Here is a 16,712-nt window from a genome sequence, read left to right as displayed (position 1 = left end):
GCAAGTACTCGTTTAGTCTTTCATAAGGTATTGTGAGTACTTGAGTATTTAGATTACTTCCCATCCCTATACAGCAAGACACTATTGTATTTCAGTCCTTTGAAGTAAATCTAAAATATATCGTTATGTTTTTATTATCTAGATCAAACTTCCAGTACAGTGTGGAAAGCAAGCCAAATTACAACAGCACTGATTCATTTGTTTTGTGTTTTTTGTGAAATTAGCTGTTAATAACTTCTTGCTTGCTGCTGATTTTTCTGTTGTCTGCTGGGATTCCCTGAGGCGCTTTCTGCCGCGATCAGCGGGGTTCATTCATAAGCCAGCGGGCAAGGGTGATACTGATGCTGAGTTGCGTTTGGGAAAGCAGACCCCTTATTTCTTCAGGGGCATTGTTCCAAAGATTAACATTCCTCAACACACTTGACCTTCAATCTAGACTTTGGACTGACCAAAAGGGTCACAGACCGAGGTCTTATCTACACACAAAAAGCATTGCTGCTGCTGTTCTCTGATCTGATATTTATTCTATGACCTTCTCTAAAACTACATTTTGGTCTAACGCTTGAATATTTGATGTTCTATTCATTATCAGGCACTTAATATTGACTGTATCTTAAAGCAACCCTTTGGGATAGGCCCAGTTGTTAGAACTGATTCAGAAGATAAGATTGAAAATGTGCTGAGAATAAACTGATCGGGATCCAACAGATAATTTGGAAGGAGATATTATTTTAATCAAATATTTCTATCTATTTATCTGAGAAGCCCAGGGAAAACTATCCATCACTTTTAATTCAGTTTGTGATTACCAAACACATTTATATTTGCTTTTTAAATTCTCCCACTGAAGTTAGCAGAGTTCACACCGACTAGTTTCTCCTCAATCCTCATGATTGAAGCATCTGGTAGTTGCTGAGACTAACAGGATTCTGAGCTGAGAGCAGTCAAAATACTGTACGTTTAAAAGTGTATGGAAATATGCCAGCGGCTACATAGCTGTTGATTACAGATAAAAAAGAAAGGGCTACATGCATAAAGCAGCTCTGTGGTGAATTGAGGATACCATCTACCATAATCGTATATAAAATAAAGTATATTTAATAGCCAAAGGTGCACTGAGTTCAAAAGAGCTCAACAGCTGAGTGCTCTGGAGTTACTGATAGGAGCAGCAGGAGAGAGAGAGAGAGCGAGCACCATATAGTGTATTTTGTAAAATCGATAAAACTCCAAAGTCTTCTGTCTTCTGTAGCAATGTTTAAATTATACACTATTACGACAGCAGGGGGAATTAAACTGTGTTTTAAAGTGAGTATTTCATGATGCAGTTAGAATTTTATTTGGCAAAAAAGCATTGAGAATTGTAGCCATTACTGTTTATTAAAATGAAACAGATTGTAAATCTTCATGGGGGGGGGGGGGGGGGGAGCAGTGAAGCAGATTGCTGCACTCTGTTGATGCAACGTAAGGTCCTTCAGGTAAGGTCTAGAGATTACCAATGCCTCACTGTCTACACAAAACCCTTATAGACACACACACACACACACACACACACACACACACACACACAACTCTTGCATACACATTTCCCAGCCCCTTTGCAAGGCTGCTCAAGTTTGATTGATGAGGAAATAGATGGTAAATTGCAGTGTCCATTCTGATGGATGACATCATTTGGCCCAATGTGCTGATCACGTATGCCAAAACAGATCCTCACTCAACCCCTCCTCCCTTCCTTCTTCCTTTTTTTTTTTTGTTTGCCTACAATTGATCAGTGCGAGTTTTGCACACCGGCCTCCTTTGAATTTAATGCATGAGGTGGGAGAGCAGTTGACGTGGCTCGCTACTGTCCGTCCCAGTCCCTCGGCCCCCCTCCCTCAACTCCACTCCCCCATCCATCTTTATCTAGAAGGGTCCGAGCCCTGACAGATCCGGTAGCACTGTGTTTGTTTACCCTCACATGCAGACAATCAGTCTGTGTTAAATGGCCCTTCTGCTTTCAGATGGATTATTGTTTACACAAGTTCAATTATGGGGGGGCTGTCTAAATGGAGAATTATTGTAGGGGAGACTAAGAAAGATGGGCAGTTCTTGTCAGTGCTTGATATTTTCTGTCACTGTTTGTTCCCATCATCAAACTAGAGCAAACATTGTCAAGCCTTTCATTTTCAGCTGCCTTGTTTGCCAAGAAATGGTGTAAAAAGCCTTTTCAAACAATGAGCGGCAACATTAGAAAGCACATTTTCTAATTGATTTCTGAAGCCTTGACTTTTACACAAGATTAGGAGATAAACCTTGTGATGTGAGTGCGAGTAAATCTGCAAAATACCTCTGTCTGGGGTAAGCGGGGTTGACAAATCCATTGGCACAGGAGAGCTCTGCATATTCCTCAATCAAAATTCGTACACGTGTAAACAGCTTTGCCAGGCTGTGTTCTCCCAACGGGTTATTTTGTGGAAGCCATCCAAGCGCCACCTCATATTCAAATTGGCTGACAGGTGAAGAAGAGTCAGAGGAGTGTGTGGGGTTGGGAAAGGAAAGGAGTGTGTGTGGGGGGGGGGGATGTCTTGATTGATGGGCCAATGGCACACAGTGGCGGCTGAGTTTATGAGCCAGAGAAAATCTGAATATTGAGAATGCGGCCATCGTGTCACACTTGCCATATTAAGAATTATTTGACAATGTATTATGTTGGAGATCTGTCACGCAAAGAAGATGAACATGCCCTCCCTCGCGGCTGAAATTACAACCTGCGGTGCGGTGAGGAGTAGCTCCCCACCCCACTTTGTAAATTCTCTGTGGACAGCTTTGACACAAGGGGCCCATTGACAGAGGCCCTCTTCACTTACTCAGAGTTAGCGAGTGACAAAATAAATGATGAAAAACATCAGTATGCATGGATTCCATTGTCGCACTGTCTCAGATTTGCACTGCATTGTTGACCATAATTCTAATTTTGTTTCTTTCCTGCATTTAAGTTACTTATAAACATCTTATTCTTTCATTTTGTGTTTTTCTGGGACACTTGGCATAATATACAAAGCCCACATGAATCAAAGCCCAGAAAGAACTCAAAACACACACACATAAGCTCATGAATGTAATCCTACACACTGAAGAGGAAGAGGTATACACTTATTTTTAAAAGATTTGTATCACTTAATAGTATACAGTAAATAACCAAAAACAATTGCAAGAAACCAGATTCCAGACAATGGTGCTGTTGGTGTTTTTTTTGCTGGTACTATACATATTGATAAAACTTCTTGAATATATTATAGTAACTTTTGAACTTATGCTTGCATTGGGTTTATATGTACACTGTAAGATGCTACAATTGTTTTAAGTCTTGGTGGCACGTTGGTTCCACTTTATTTTATCGGGTGTAGCGTCCCTAGCTTGAACAATGAAGGACTACATCTCTCTGATGGTTTATAAAATGTTCACCCCTACCACTACCTTCTATCACAAGCACACTTTAAGAGCTTGTATATCTTCAAGCCAGGTTATTCAAAGTGCTGCACAATGTAACCATACAAGCTATCCCTATGTTATTGTCACCTGCCAAAAGATCCTTGACATCTGGTTTTTGCGTCAGATAAGCAGGAAATCCACCGTCAAAATAAAAGCCTTAACCAAAAGAATCCTATGTAACTTTAAATGTGTGTGTGTGGGGGTGGGGGTAGGGGGGGGGTCTTTGTGTTGCTTTGAAATGATTTGTCCTAAACATGCCATCCTTAGTCCTTCCCAAGGCTATTTCACTGTGCGAACCACATGGTGCCAACAAATACTTTCAACCTGGGCCTTCTGGATCAGAATAGTCCTTCTTGACACTCCGGTGCAGCTACTCTTAGAAGCTCTTTATGCACCTCATGACCACTTTTGACGATAATGCTAGCTTAATCTGATAAAAAAAAAGAAGCCCGGTTACACTGCTGTTAATGGCATTGATGAACAAGTGACCTTTGACTCTCATTGTAAGTATGCAAAGCCTGTGAAGGTGATTGGGGATATGTCATGACAAGGTGTCAACCTGTTTTGTATTTGGATAATATAATGAGAGAAATGAACCCTGAGGCTATTTCTCTGTTCTTTGTCCACTAGATACAAGCACCAAAAACATCTCTCCAGCTTCTGCACACTTCGGCTTGTATTTGATTTTTTTTTTGTGTGTGGTTTGTTGTGTTGCATGGAGTCGATATGACTATCAAGAGTGCGCCATAATGACTTCAAGGTGTTAATCTGATATTCATTTAGATGTGAGCCGTGTTCCTCCAAATGGTGGAGGAAACAAATCATTGGCCCTTTAATAATAATCAATGCCTGAACCCCCCACCCACCACCATCCCCCCTTAACTTCCCCCTGTGCATCATCTGGTGAGCTGTTTGTGTGTGTACGTGTATACGGTATGGTGTGTGGTGTTTCTAGGTGTACTCTATGAGCCATGTTTTTTCCTCTGGGGGTCTCTTTGGCTGACCCCCCGACCCCTCTTTCTCTGAGGACAGCCAGCTAAGAACCAAGCAACATATCAAAGAGTAGGGGGGCACAGCCAGGCCACTGGGTTTCTGGCAAAATCATCTCAATAAATAAATATCACAAGACACCGCTGCAGGGGAAAGCTTTGATGTGGGGGGGTTGAGCCCCATTCTCTCTTTTCTCTCTCACTCTTTCTCAACTTTAATACCGGCGCTTCTCCTCTAGTGTCTTAACTCACCGCCAAACCCTCACCGCTTGCTCTGACAAAATGGCTCATGTGTGCTCTTGCTATACACATCTCTGCAGCGCCAAACGTTCAGGGGCTTGTAGTTTTCCTCTCAGAGGAGGCAAGAGTTGGAGAAGCACAGTTTTGTTATCAATAGATCCAGGGCGCCGGATTGGTTTTGAGCAGAGAAAAGCTTTTATTTCCTCCCACAATGTCGAGAGGCTCAGGTGAAACACAAGTGCTTACCCCCTTGACAAGATATTTACCCATGTTTGTTTCAGTCCACTTTTAATTGTTTCCAAGGTCATATAACAAGTGATTATTGTGAAGAAGTGCCCTGTCAATCATTCTTTTGATATCATATATTGTCCTCAAAGCAATAGTGCTTTCAGTGCAAGATTATAAGCACATGAGAAGATAGATAATAGTTCAAGAAGGATAATAATAGAAGCCCCGAAAGATAGATAATAGTTCAAGAAGGAAGATATCCTGATGTACTGTATGTGTCCCAAATTTGTTCACAGGAATTTCAACTACTTTGCTGACTGTTGCCTCAGTATGTCTGCTTTTTTTTTTTTTGTAGGGTGACCCTCAGGGATGATTTACAATGTCTATTTTACAGAGGAATAAATCCACACACTGGGCAGTACAAGCTATTATGTTTTCCTTTGCAGAATTGCCTCATGCATGTGTCTGCAAACACTGAGCTTGATCACTGAGCACTGAAAATAGCTGACTGCTCTAGAACGCATCCAGTTGCACTTTCCAGAAAAAGATGTGAAAAAATGTGTAATGTCAAAAGCTGTCTACAGACACTGGGCAAAGTGAAGCTGACGGCAGCATTTTGCAGGTATTTTTTTTTTTTCATCTAAAATAAATATACAAGAAAATAACAAATTGTCTGAGGAGCTTCAGGTCAGTGCAGTTTTTTTCTGTCCCTCAAATCTCAGTATTTATATCTGTAAGTATGATTAGTCCTCACAAAATAAAAAGATGCTGAAAAAGAGAGAAAATACTTTTGAGATCTATGACTTTAACATCTCAAAAGCATTTGCTCTTGACAGTTTCATCCTATTAGTGCATGTCACTCGATATATCTTGAGACTTCATATCAACAAAGGAAATAATTCAATACCGTTTTCTGTCATCAATTTTGTTTTAATCCATCAGTTTTAATAAAATGCTATGATGATGATCATATTGTGTTTCTATTTTACAAAATGCTCCTGTCCAAATGAACTGAAATTGAAAAAAACCCAAATCGTTTGCACGTTTGATGCGCATTTATGTGATTATTTTATGTGTATTTCAGCTCTGTTAGCAATTTTAGCGTTTCATAAACCGCATGATTTTTTAAAAACAGTCCTATTGTAAAAGTTACTAAAATAAAGACAAAATAATAAAAGATTTGTTACTTAAATTGCTCTAATAGAAAACTCACCGTCACTGAAGAATGTTTTTTGTGCTTATCTCTTGTGATGAAATAGTTGATTGTTAAATCATCAGGTTGCTGATGACTTTTCTGGCACGTTCCTCATCCCTGTCTCCTGGCACTGGAAAATTCCTGTCTAGTGGAGCAACATGAATAAAAAAACTACATGACAACAGGGAAACATGACAACAGGATAAAAGCGAGTGCAGGAGGTGAGAGTGGATTGCCTGGAGGGTAAAATGTAGGCACATTAGGCTCAGAAAATTGGTCAATAATGCTCTCCTCTCACTATTGAGAGGCAACTGAGTGGAATGTGGATTTGAGTGTGCGTGTGTGTGCTCTAACACACTCAGCAGTATGGGGTTAAACTGCGTGTCTCCGGGGAGCGTGTTATTGACTGTTGACCAGCCCAAATTAATTTTCAACAAGCCTCTTCAGGGGAACAATGGAGATGGATTATGGTTGCAAAGGGAAGGCCTTGTGCGCTCTATTCCAAAGTCCACTAAGTGGATGACTGGCCTCTTAATATGCTCCACACGGCTTTTGTTATCAATTGTTTCAGTTTTTGTTGTGATTATGAGCAACGCGCATCCACTTTAGATTCTAACGCAGAGGTATGTTGACACAAAATAGCTTTTGTTATCTTCTTTTCAAGCATATCCTTTTTCCCGATAGCGCTGAGTGCAGTCGTTATTCCTAAAGTCTCTTACTCGTATGGATTTAAATGTGCCTGTGTAGTCGGTGTGCCTCTGCAGAGGGAGTCAAGCAGCTGAGTTAAACAAGAGGCCTCATTGTTAATTTGAGCATCCTGGCTTATTAGTTTGGTTTTGATCTATTGCAGGCGGCTGGGTGTCATCCCATCGCTTGTTTTCCCTCTCCCACTTTGAATGGTACAAGTGACAAAAGGCCTCCCACACACAGTAGCTGGCGCAGTGTGATCACTGCACGCCGAGACACAGGGAGGTGTCAGCACTAATCTCCTTTAAAATGGCTCTCTTGTCTTACATCCCATGCTCACAGCGTATCCTCGGCACTGTAATTGTGTCTACTCGATGAGACTTGCCGTCCCACTTTTACACCACTTTTGTTTCATACAGTGAGTGCGCGCCACTGAAGTTACGATACATTGCACCTGACGAAGGAGTTGAAAATCAGTGAGATGTTTTCACCTGCTATTCTCAGCCACATCAGTGTGTCGGGTGCTTTCTAATCTCCCATCACTAAGAGAGGTAATAAGAAGTAATATGCAGTACAAAAACACAATCTGTTCCTATTGTCAGCCCTGGGATGAAAAGCAACTTGTTAAACACACTCAGGCAAAGTGATCGAGACTGTCGAATTTCACTACGGCTTAGGTATGCTAATTGATGACTGACGTTTCTCCGAGGCTTATATCCAGCACCTGGGAGGGAAACTGGTGCAGGATTTAAGGTTTAATGTCAGAGATGACTCAAGTTTTCCAACTGCGACTGAAAAGCATAAGACTGCTTGCTGCTTTGAATTGATTACAATGATGATTTTCATCCAGGTGTACAGCCAGTGCATTAAAATACCACTGTCCTTATGTTACTGTTTATATTCCTCGCACCTTTTATCTACTTGGTGCTCTTTTTCTGCCTCCACTTCAACAGCAAGTGGTTGCATTAAAGGCCTTTCCGGGCTTGCTTATTAGTATTCCTAACTTTGAAGGCAAGTTTTCGACATTGCGCTTCAAGCATAATATTGTTTCAATTTAGTTGAGCTTTTTCACGCCCTATTGTTAAGTCGAGATATTGTTTAAAAGGTGTCATGTCTCTATAGAAGAAGTTGGTTACAAACAAGTACAAATCAGCAACTTGTAAATGTTGCTTCATATCCCTCGGCCTTTTTTTGTAAATAAAAACCAGAATGATTGTTCTGCTGAGTAGAAAAAGTTGAACAAATCGTCCGATTGCAGGGTGGACTTTTTCATTTCCCAGGATACCTCAGGGTTTCCTCTATGGACTGACCTCTCATGGAAGGAACGCCATTCAAGATAAGAGGACGCAAGTCACTCTAATAGTTTTATAATTAACTCAGGACAAAGATGCAGCCGTTTGGCTTTCCTACTTCAAATCTCTATGAGAGTTTCTGCAGTATCTGTAAATGTGCGAAAAAGGCCCACAGCTGAGGTAGTTTTCCCAAGGTCACAGCCTGTGATGATGAGTAGCAGGGCTGACTTGATGCATCTGGACTTCATTATTGCACGCTGGAACATTCTCGACTATCATTCCTGCTATCTGCTGAGGGAGATGGAATACAGCCGCAGAATTCAACTTAGCAGGGGTTGTCTTCCATCTTCCCTCATGTTTTTTTTTTTTTTTTGGGGGGGTTGCTTTCTATCCTCCTCTCATTTCCCCCCTTTTGTTATTCGTATAACTTCGTCTTTATCTCAACGTGTGCCTCTGAAGTGCTGTGTGTTTATGCAAAATCCATGTTTGGCGTACTTGTCGAGACTGAAGTGAAGATTGAAGTGCTCGTCGTTGCTTCAACTTCAAGTCATCCTTGGGTACTCGGATGATTCCCCCCCCCCACACACACACACACTTCTGCTTCTTCTTCCCCCCTTTTCACTTTGCTGAGAAAGTTTCTTCTTCCTCTCCCATGCCTCGTTGGTGCCCCGGAAAAGTCGGAGTTAAGTCAGAGCTCTCCTCCGTCTCGCCCCCAGGACAGAGAGCACCTAGCCACATGCCTTGTAGGCTCGCCAGGAGCTCAGCGCTTTTGAACTGGCTGATTACCACTCAGAAAAGACAAAAAAAAAAAAAAACACCCACACTGTTGCCATTCTGCCATTTGCTGTCATGTGCGCAAACATGGAGCACATCACAGCAGCATATTCACATACCTCCTTCTCCACAATGTCATCAATGCCCCCCATGTACTCCTCCTCCTCCTCCTCCTCCTCCTCCTCCTCCTCCTCCTCTTCCTTCCTACCTTCCCAAGCTTCATTGTACATTTTGCACGAGAACTCAAACAGACTCATTTTCATCCATGTGTCAGAAGCGGAGCACTGGACTGTGCTGCTAAGAGGAAAAAAATCAATGCAGCCCTAAGTGGGAGATCAAACTCAATATGTAGGTTTGGATTGAGCTGTGGTGTCTTCATTAGTATCTATCATTCATATGGAGAAACAACAGGGATCCATTATTGATACCTGGCAGCTAAAGTTGCATCACCTTGAGAGTTCCGAAGGTGAAAAACAACACAGCACAACTGGGTGTTTTTTTTTTTTCTTCTCTCCATTATTTCTTTATTTATTTCTGGTTCCCTCTAGTGAGATGTCACTTCAAAAAACAACCGACCAAGGAGTGTTATTGTGCTGAAAGAATGTCAGCCAGTTACAATAGGCTGCTTAATGAGGTAGTGTGGCAAACTTTCAGGCAGGCCATAATATGAATTATTTGTCATTGGCTCTGTGTTGGTTAGTGTGAGTGTGTGTGTGTGTGTGTGTGTCTTTGGAGAGGGCCCAGTGTAAAGCGGGATGAAGGCAGGCCTTGATGGAGAGATGTGGCACTTGCCTGGGGGCTCGCTCCACTGTGAGGGTAGTTAGCTCGCTGCACACCGCCATCATTAGGGACTAGGGCACTCAGTGCTGGGAAGGTGACACACAAGCCTGTATTCAGACAGCAGCGCATACACATAACACCTGTATATATGCTTCACCTCTTCACTGTGGCTCTCTCTCTTGGTCTTGGCCTCTCAAGTTATTTTTACTCTATAATCACTGAGACTACAAGTCCCCACATGAAACAGAAAGGACTGTTATCAACCTGATAATAAATGCATTTGCCAACAATCAGACTGTAAGACAGCTTTAAAAGTGTAGGGAATTAAATGTTTAAAGGCACAATATAAAAAAGTATAATTTAGTAAGGTTTGGAACTGTTGGTTACCAACATGAGTGACCAAATGGTGACGCATGTTTCCGTACATTTATGGGCACATTTATCTAGATGATGTTAGGTGTGCCAAAAGAGGTCATTTGGAACTAAAATAAAGTATAAATATCAGATATCCAAGTTCTGTTCTCTTAGGACGCACCTATAGCAATAAGACTTACTGCAATTGTTTAAGACTGCACTGTACTGGAGATCCAAACAGAATATATGGTGGAAGGGCTTACTTTAAAAAACAAAAACCTTAACTTGTCCATTTTATCAGTTAGCACTTGTCTTTAAAGTTTCCTCATCTGTAGTCATAGATCTTTTCGTGGTTTGTCTGGCCGTAGTAAAGATTAACTTACCAACCTGGTAAACTTCTTCTGTCTACTCCCTCTGTAGGACTAACCACTGAAGATGATGAATTTCCCGGTAATTCCGTCCCCAGTTATAGCATTACTGTAAAAGTTTGGATTTGTAGAAAAATAGGAAAACGGCAATTGCATTGGTTTTCATCAATGAGCCATACTCTCAATCTCAATGCTGTTAACTCAATCTCTGTTAACTCAATCTCCCTCTCAGCAAGTATTTGTTACACAGATATATTTAAGACTACATAGATAACATATTTTTGGACCACATTGGGCAGTGGAATCTAGCTGGGATAACAACTTTAGATAGTAACACTTTATAATCTAAAGATGTATCAAACAGTTGCCTTTCTAAGCATCCATCAGATCATTTCCTTCTTTATTCTAGACACCTGATCAAATTGAAGTCCAATGTTCACTTTATAAAAGCTCTGTTTTGATGAGGACCACCTTCCTGCTGGAAATGTTTGGCTCTTGAGCTGCGAATTTCTCAACCATGTTCACAAGATTGGGTCAGGTGGTGTACAATGAGGTTTTTGCGTTTTCTTCTCTTGAGCAAGAGCTGACTGGACTTTGGACAACGCTTATAGAAGTGTTAAGAGTGACCCAACAATCAAACAAGTTTGTGGCACGCCAGATAACCAAAACATTTAGCTGAAAGACAAAAAAACTCTCTAGTGCAAAAGTGAACTTGAGATCAGACAATATTATCACCCCCTCCACAAGCAACCACTTTCACATTCTCATAATTATTGAATTATTATTATTGAAAAATTAAAACGCACTGCAAGTACATTTCGCCGCCAGGGGGCGCAGATTTAAAAAAACAACAAAAGATGACATTTCAACTTGAGTGTTAGGAGCGGCGTTTGGAAAAACAACAGTGGGCGCTGCGCTTTTTCTCCAGGCGGCTGCCTTCTGCTACAGACTGTCTCTCCTCATAGAAAACAATTGAAAAAAGACGCTGGCACTCGGAAAAAACGCGAGGTGGCCTTAGATATTTTAGCGTAAAAATTCGACATATTACACCTTTAATTTGTTCTCACAATTGTTGTCATTGATTTTCTGTAAATGATAAAATAAGTGTGAGTTTACGACTACATCTCATCGTCTAAGCTAAACACTCGTCACATTCGAGGATACTCTAGAAGTCACTGACTATTCTTCTGGCTTTGGTATCATTGTTTCAGTAAAAACATATTTAGATCTTTGTTTCAGTTCTGTGCTGTTGGATAACTGTTGCCACTGTGTGACCCTTGTTTTTTTTATACATCAGACTTTAGTGGAACTGAATTGATAAAGAGGAATGAGAGAGACTCAATCTGAAAAGGAAAACTCTCCATGTTCTGGTCTTAATTGCTGATTTATTTTCCCCTCTGATTGAATAGACCTCCAATCCCTGTTGCTTATTCATCCCTTCTGTTTACTTGAACGCTGCTTTCATTGTTCCTATTTTCAGACTCTTTTGTTGTGCAATACACACAATATGGCCCTAATGGATCCAAAAATCTTTCTGATGAAGATGGCCTTGTTACTGGCACGCCACAGGACAGTCCTTTAGGGAAAGCATTGTGCACCAAATTGTACCAAAAAATAAATTCCCATGTGTGGTAGCCCCTATTTATTTCTCAGATAAAAGAGGGCCTTTCATATTGCAGGACAGAGAAATAAATAAAAAAATCTCTCAAAATACCTGCCTTTCATGTGCATCATTTTGTTCTTCAAGGTTAAAGGACATTTGTTACTGAATAAAGAGTGGGATGATTCTTTCACAAAGTAGTTCTGGGAAAGATGAGGGTTTTTTATTTTACCACTTACTTATTGGTGTGTATCAAAATGGATGAAAATGGGTTATGACAGAGGGTCTTACGCTTCAAAGCTCATTACATGAGAAAGTTACCCCAAACAGTTCTAAAACACAAAATACTCCTGTCTTACAGGAGTATTTTGCTGAGGTTTTTTCCAGAGTTTTATGTATTATGCTCAAAGTGTGAACCTTTGTTATATGAATTTCCAAACATCCAAGCGTGTGGCAACAGATGGTGGACATGTAACTACATATTTACCTGTTACAAGTCATTTACAATGTCATTTTAATCACTTTCTCATGATCTCTCAGCCCGGCAATCTTCTGACAATTTGTAAAATGTTTTCTATTTTGGCAAAAAAAACAACGAAAATGCACACTCTGACCTTTGACTGAAATACTGTAGCACCACTGTCCTCTTTAAGTTAAAGTTCTGAAAGCTTCTGCTCGGTGTGTGTGTGTGTGTGTGTCAGATGTTTGCTATGATTTTGATCATGAAGGCTGTGCTCTTTTATTTATTTTTTTTTTTTTAAATAACATTATTATATCCCCAAAAGGTCTTATAATACCTGCACTGTTACATCTTGAATTAACTTTTGAAACACTCAGCGCTCTCGCCACATTGTATTTATTTCCACCGTCACCTTTGCTGCCCTTCTTGTTCTCACCCTCTGCGCTAACTCTGGAGTGCCTGTAATAAGTATCGACGTTAACTCAGAATCCTTTGCCTCTGTGGTTTTTTTCTCCGACTATCCAGCAAGAAAAAAAAAATCCATTTACTCCAGTTCATCCTTAGACACATGACTTAACTCTTACGGTAAAGAACAGCAGCGCAAACACGGCACTGGCTCGGTATTCCTATTCCCAAACAATTACCCGAGTACTTTTTGAACCTAGGAATTTGACTGGTCTTGCAGTGGTCTTCTGTAGGGAGCAGAATATCGAAGTGCATGAAGAATGAATGAAGGTTTCGCTCCTCCACGCTGAAGATCACAGCGGGGCTTTCGATGAATTTGAGAGGGTTTCAATACAATCTTATGAACTATCTGTACAATCCGTTTTTTTTTTTTTTAATTGTTTGGCTTCAAGAGCGTTATGAGAAGTGCTTTCACAATAAGAGAGAGAGAGAGCACCTTCAGAAACTCATCTCAGCAGAGAAACCCAACAGCGACCCTCTGTCCGCCTTTCTTTTAACTTTGTATTAAACCTAATTGGGGTGAAAAGGGGCTTGTTATTATAGAGGACAGTATAAATCAGTTAATATCAAGCTGTATGTAAATCTGTAGCATTTTCATCCTCAACAAAAGATAGGTGTTTGTTGTATGATTCAGCCATATCCTCAACCTTTCAGTTTCATGATCAGGGTCAGCCTTATATACATCTCTCTTTTAATAGCATCCGAAACATGGTTTTGTGTTCAGTTTGTAGGAACCGATGGTACAGATTTTATGTTCCACAATGTTTTTCTCTGATTTGTATGCTCCCTGCGTCAATGGCCTTCAACATTGTTCCTCCTCCACGACAAGCCGACATCAAAAAACATAATTTCTTCTTTGCTCAGGTATACAACGCCTTTCCTCCGTCCTCCAATGTAATATAACCATCATGGACACTCACATGTTATACATCGCCCGTCTGACGGTTCAACGTTCAAGGATAAACCCTGCACAGATGCTTTAAGTGTGTTGTATACATTCAAAGGGAACAAAGAAGAGTCCCGTATTTTCTTGATCACAACTGAACCCATCCCCCTTGGTTTCAGTTCTTCTTTGCTTGGTATTCAAAGAACAAGCCGCCACTGTTCAAAAGCCACGCTTTGCTGCAGCTCCACTCTAATACAGTTTTGTTTGTTTGCTTGGATACTTTGTGGATTTAAACAAACTTCAAATAAATAATAAATCAATTCTGCTCTCCTTGGTGTAAGGAGGGAATCCATATAAAACAGTTTTTATATATATATATATATATATATGTATACCGTTTTCTAAAGCTGTTGTTGATCCATTGAGAACGTTACCAAAGTAAAGGCCAACCCAAACAACCGTGCTGTTTATTACACAGAGACTCACACAAACTACCCATGGAGGATCTGAAGAGCAGTAATGACAAAATGAATGTAGCAGTATGTATGAATGAGTGTATGAATGAGTGTATGAATGTCATGATTACTTTTTTTCAAGTGATCTCCAACCAGGCACTGAGTCTCTCCCTTCTCCAGAGGTTCTACCCTCATGAGCGTATCCTGAACTCTGACCTCTGCGTAGACATAAGCAAGGGACCACAGAATTTCTCTACAGGGATATGTTCAGTATCACGTTATTATTAATTTAGTCCTAGAGGTCCATTTGCATGAGACACAGGTATGGCCAGGGAAGAGGATTTTTCTTATGCACGAGCAACTTGGATCTCTAGTCGTCTCTAAGAATGTAAAGTATGTTGTTTTAAAGATTAATTTTTTGGCATTTTGTGCATTTATTGGAGAAATAGGACAGTGGATAGAGTGGGAAATCAGGGAATGACATGCGGGAAAGGAGGCACAGGTCGGATTCGAACCCGGGTGGCCCGTTTGGAGCCTCCATACATACATCCATACTCGGTCTAACCACTGCGCCACCAGTGCCCCTGTTCTGATATGAACATTATGAGGAAGTAGTTTTATTTGGTCTCTTTATTTTTAAGTTGGCAGAAAGGGAAATCAAACAGCACAGTGAGTTTAAATGTGCAGTCATCATATAGCAGAACAAATTCTTCAAAACGTTGAGGAACACGATTGATCTGAACTTCATTTTATCGATTAGTTAAGTCTGTAGCTGACAATGATAAATACTGATAAATACTATGATCCATCTTTCTCTTTGTATGGATGGCCTTGTGCACATTTGTTTTCTGCTGTTAGGCGAAGGTTAGACTGAAGCCTGTCTAAACTGGAGCCAGACGAAGTGGTTAGAACGGATATCTAAAGACAAGACAGCGCTCCTCTGAACGAGACGATAATCTGAAAAGTATATAATATAAAGTATATAACGCATAATGAAATATAGTGGTTTTTTTGTTTGTTTGCACAAGCCTGTGAAATACTGTTTTTATAAACGATGACACAACATTTAAAGACTAAGTCATTTAAAAACGGATCTCTTTGAATCAATCCTAGAGTGCAATAGAAGAAAACACGAGTGGTTGTCACCTACTGATGGGAATCAAATCAAATGCTCTGATATAAATATACACCACACGACATGTTGTTTACCTTAAACAACCTTTACCCAGCTGACTCTTTCTTTATAAGTTTTTTTTTTTTTCCCACATTCAATGATTGATTTGTGTCAGACCATCAACATGATCACATAATTGGAAGGAGTTCTTTCAATGTGTCAGTCAATGAACCCAACAGAATGGACCACATGAAGGATTGGCTTTAGCAGGAAAGAATGTTTCAGAATGAAACACCGGTTAAGTGCTCTTTTGTTTTTGGCAAATAAGATGGCTACAAAAATCTAACTTGTGAATCTGAAGTTAAACACTAAGTGTTGAAGTGTTGTGGCAGGAATGCTTCACCTTAGTCGTACAAAAGCTTCCTCTTTTTCCCCTTGTTTTTGTGGTTAGGACTGAGACGACCTTGCTTGCTGTTGGTGCTTACAGACGTCTAAAACACAAGGCCACTCTTTACAGGGTTTACATGTTTTAGTTAATATTTAGTGTTTTCTGGAACCTGAAACAACATCTCATTATGCTCCTCAAAAGATTCCAAAAGCATCTTAAACTAAAAGTTGAATGATTGAATTTGAAGTGAAACAACATATTAACTGGGATTATACGTCTTATAGTTCTCTTTTATGAGCCTTAGAGGGAAACTGTTCACTGTCAAATCATTCTCAATGTTCAATTTGGGACTAAAAGGAAGACAAAAATGTGCACATACTAAGTTGCTTTTATTAATACAGAACTGCATGCTACAGAGACTGTACAGCATAAACATTTATTCATTACAAAAAAACATGGTTCGTTTGGAACCATTTAAAATAACAGGGAAAAAAACAAACAAACAAACAAAAAGATAAGAGCATAAAATAGAACAGGAACATCACAGCCGTTAAGGAAACATTCAAACTATTTATCATTAGCATCTTAATAAACCAGAGAAGAAATCGACAGATTACAGTCGCGTCATGTCAACTACAATGGCACCGAGTGGATGATTCTCTTGTAGCTTTTTTACAGCCTCTTGCAACATCAACATGCCTATTTTTTCTATCTACCTATATGTAGTAGTGTACTTAAAAGTGGCAGTTTGTGTATTTTTTTGTATTTAATAGTTTTTTTATGAACCTCCTAATATACATAATTTGGCCCTTGTGGGTTTATACAGTATGATGTCCGCCTTTTTATTAAGTTTAAATTTTTATATTTGACAATTTGCTACCAAACACATTTGTTATAGCAACATTTATACTACATACATAGCAATCTATGTAACGTCACAGCAAAGAATGGTATCCAAATGAAAAG

This window comes from Labrus mixtus, chromosome 21, assembly GCF_963584025.1.
Source record: "Labrus mixtus chromosome 21, fLabMix1.1, whole genome shotgun sequence".
Lineage (NCBI taxonomy): Eukaryota > Metazoa > Chordata > Actinopteri > Labriformes > Labridae > Labrus > Labrus mixtus.
This window is presented reverse-complemented; position numbering follows the sequence as displayed.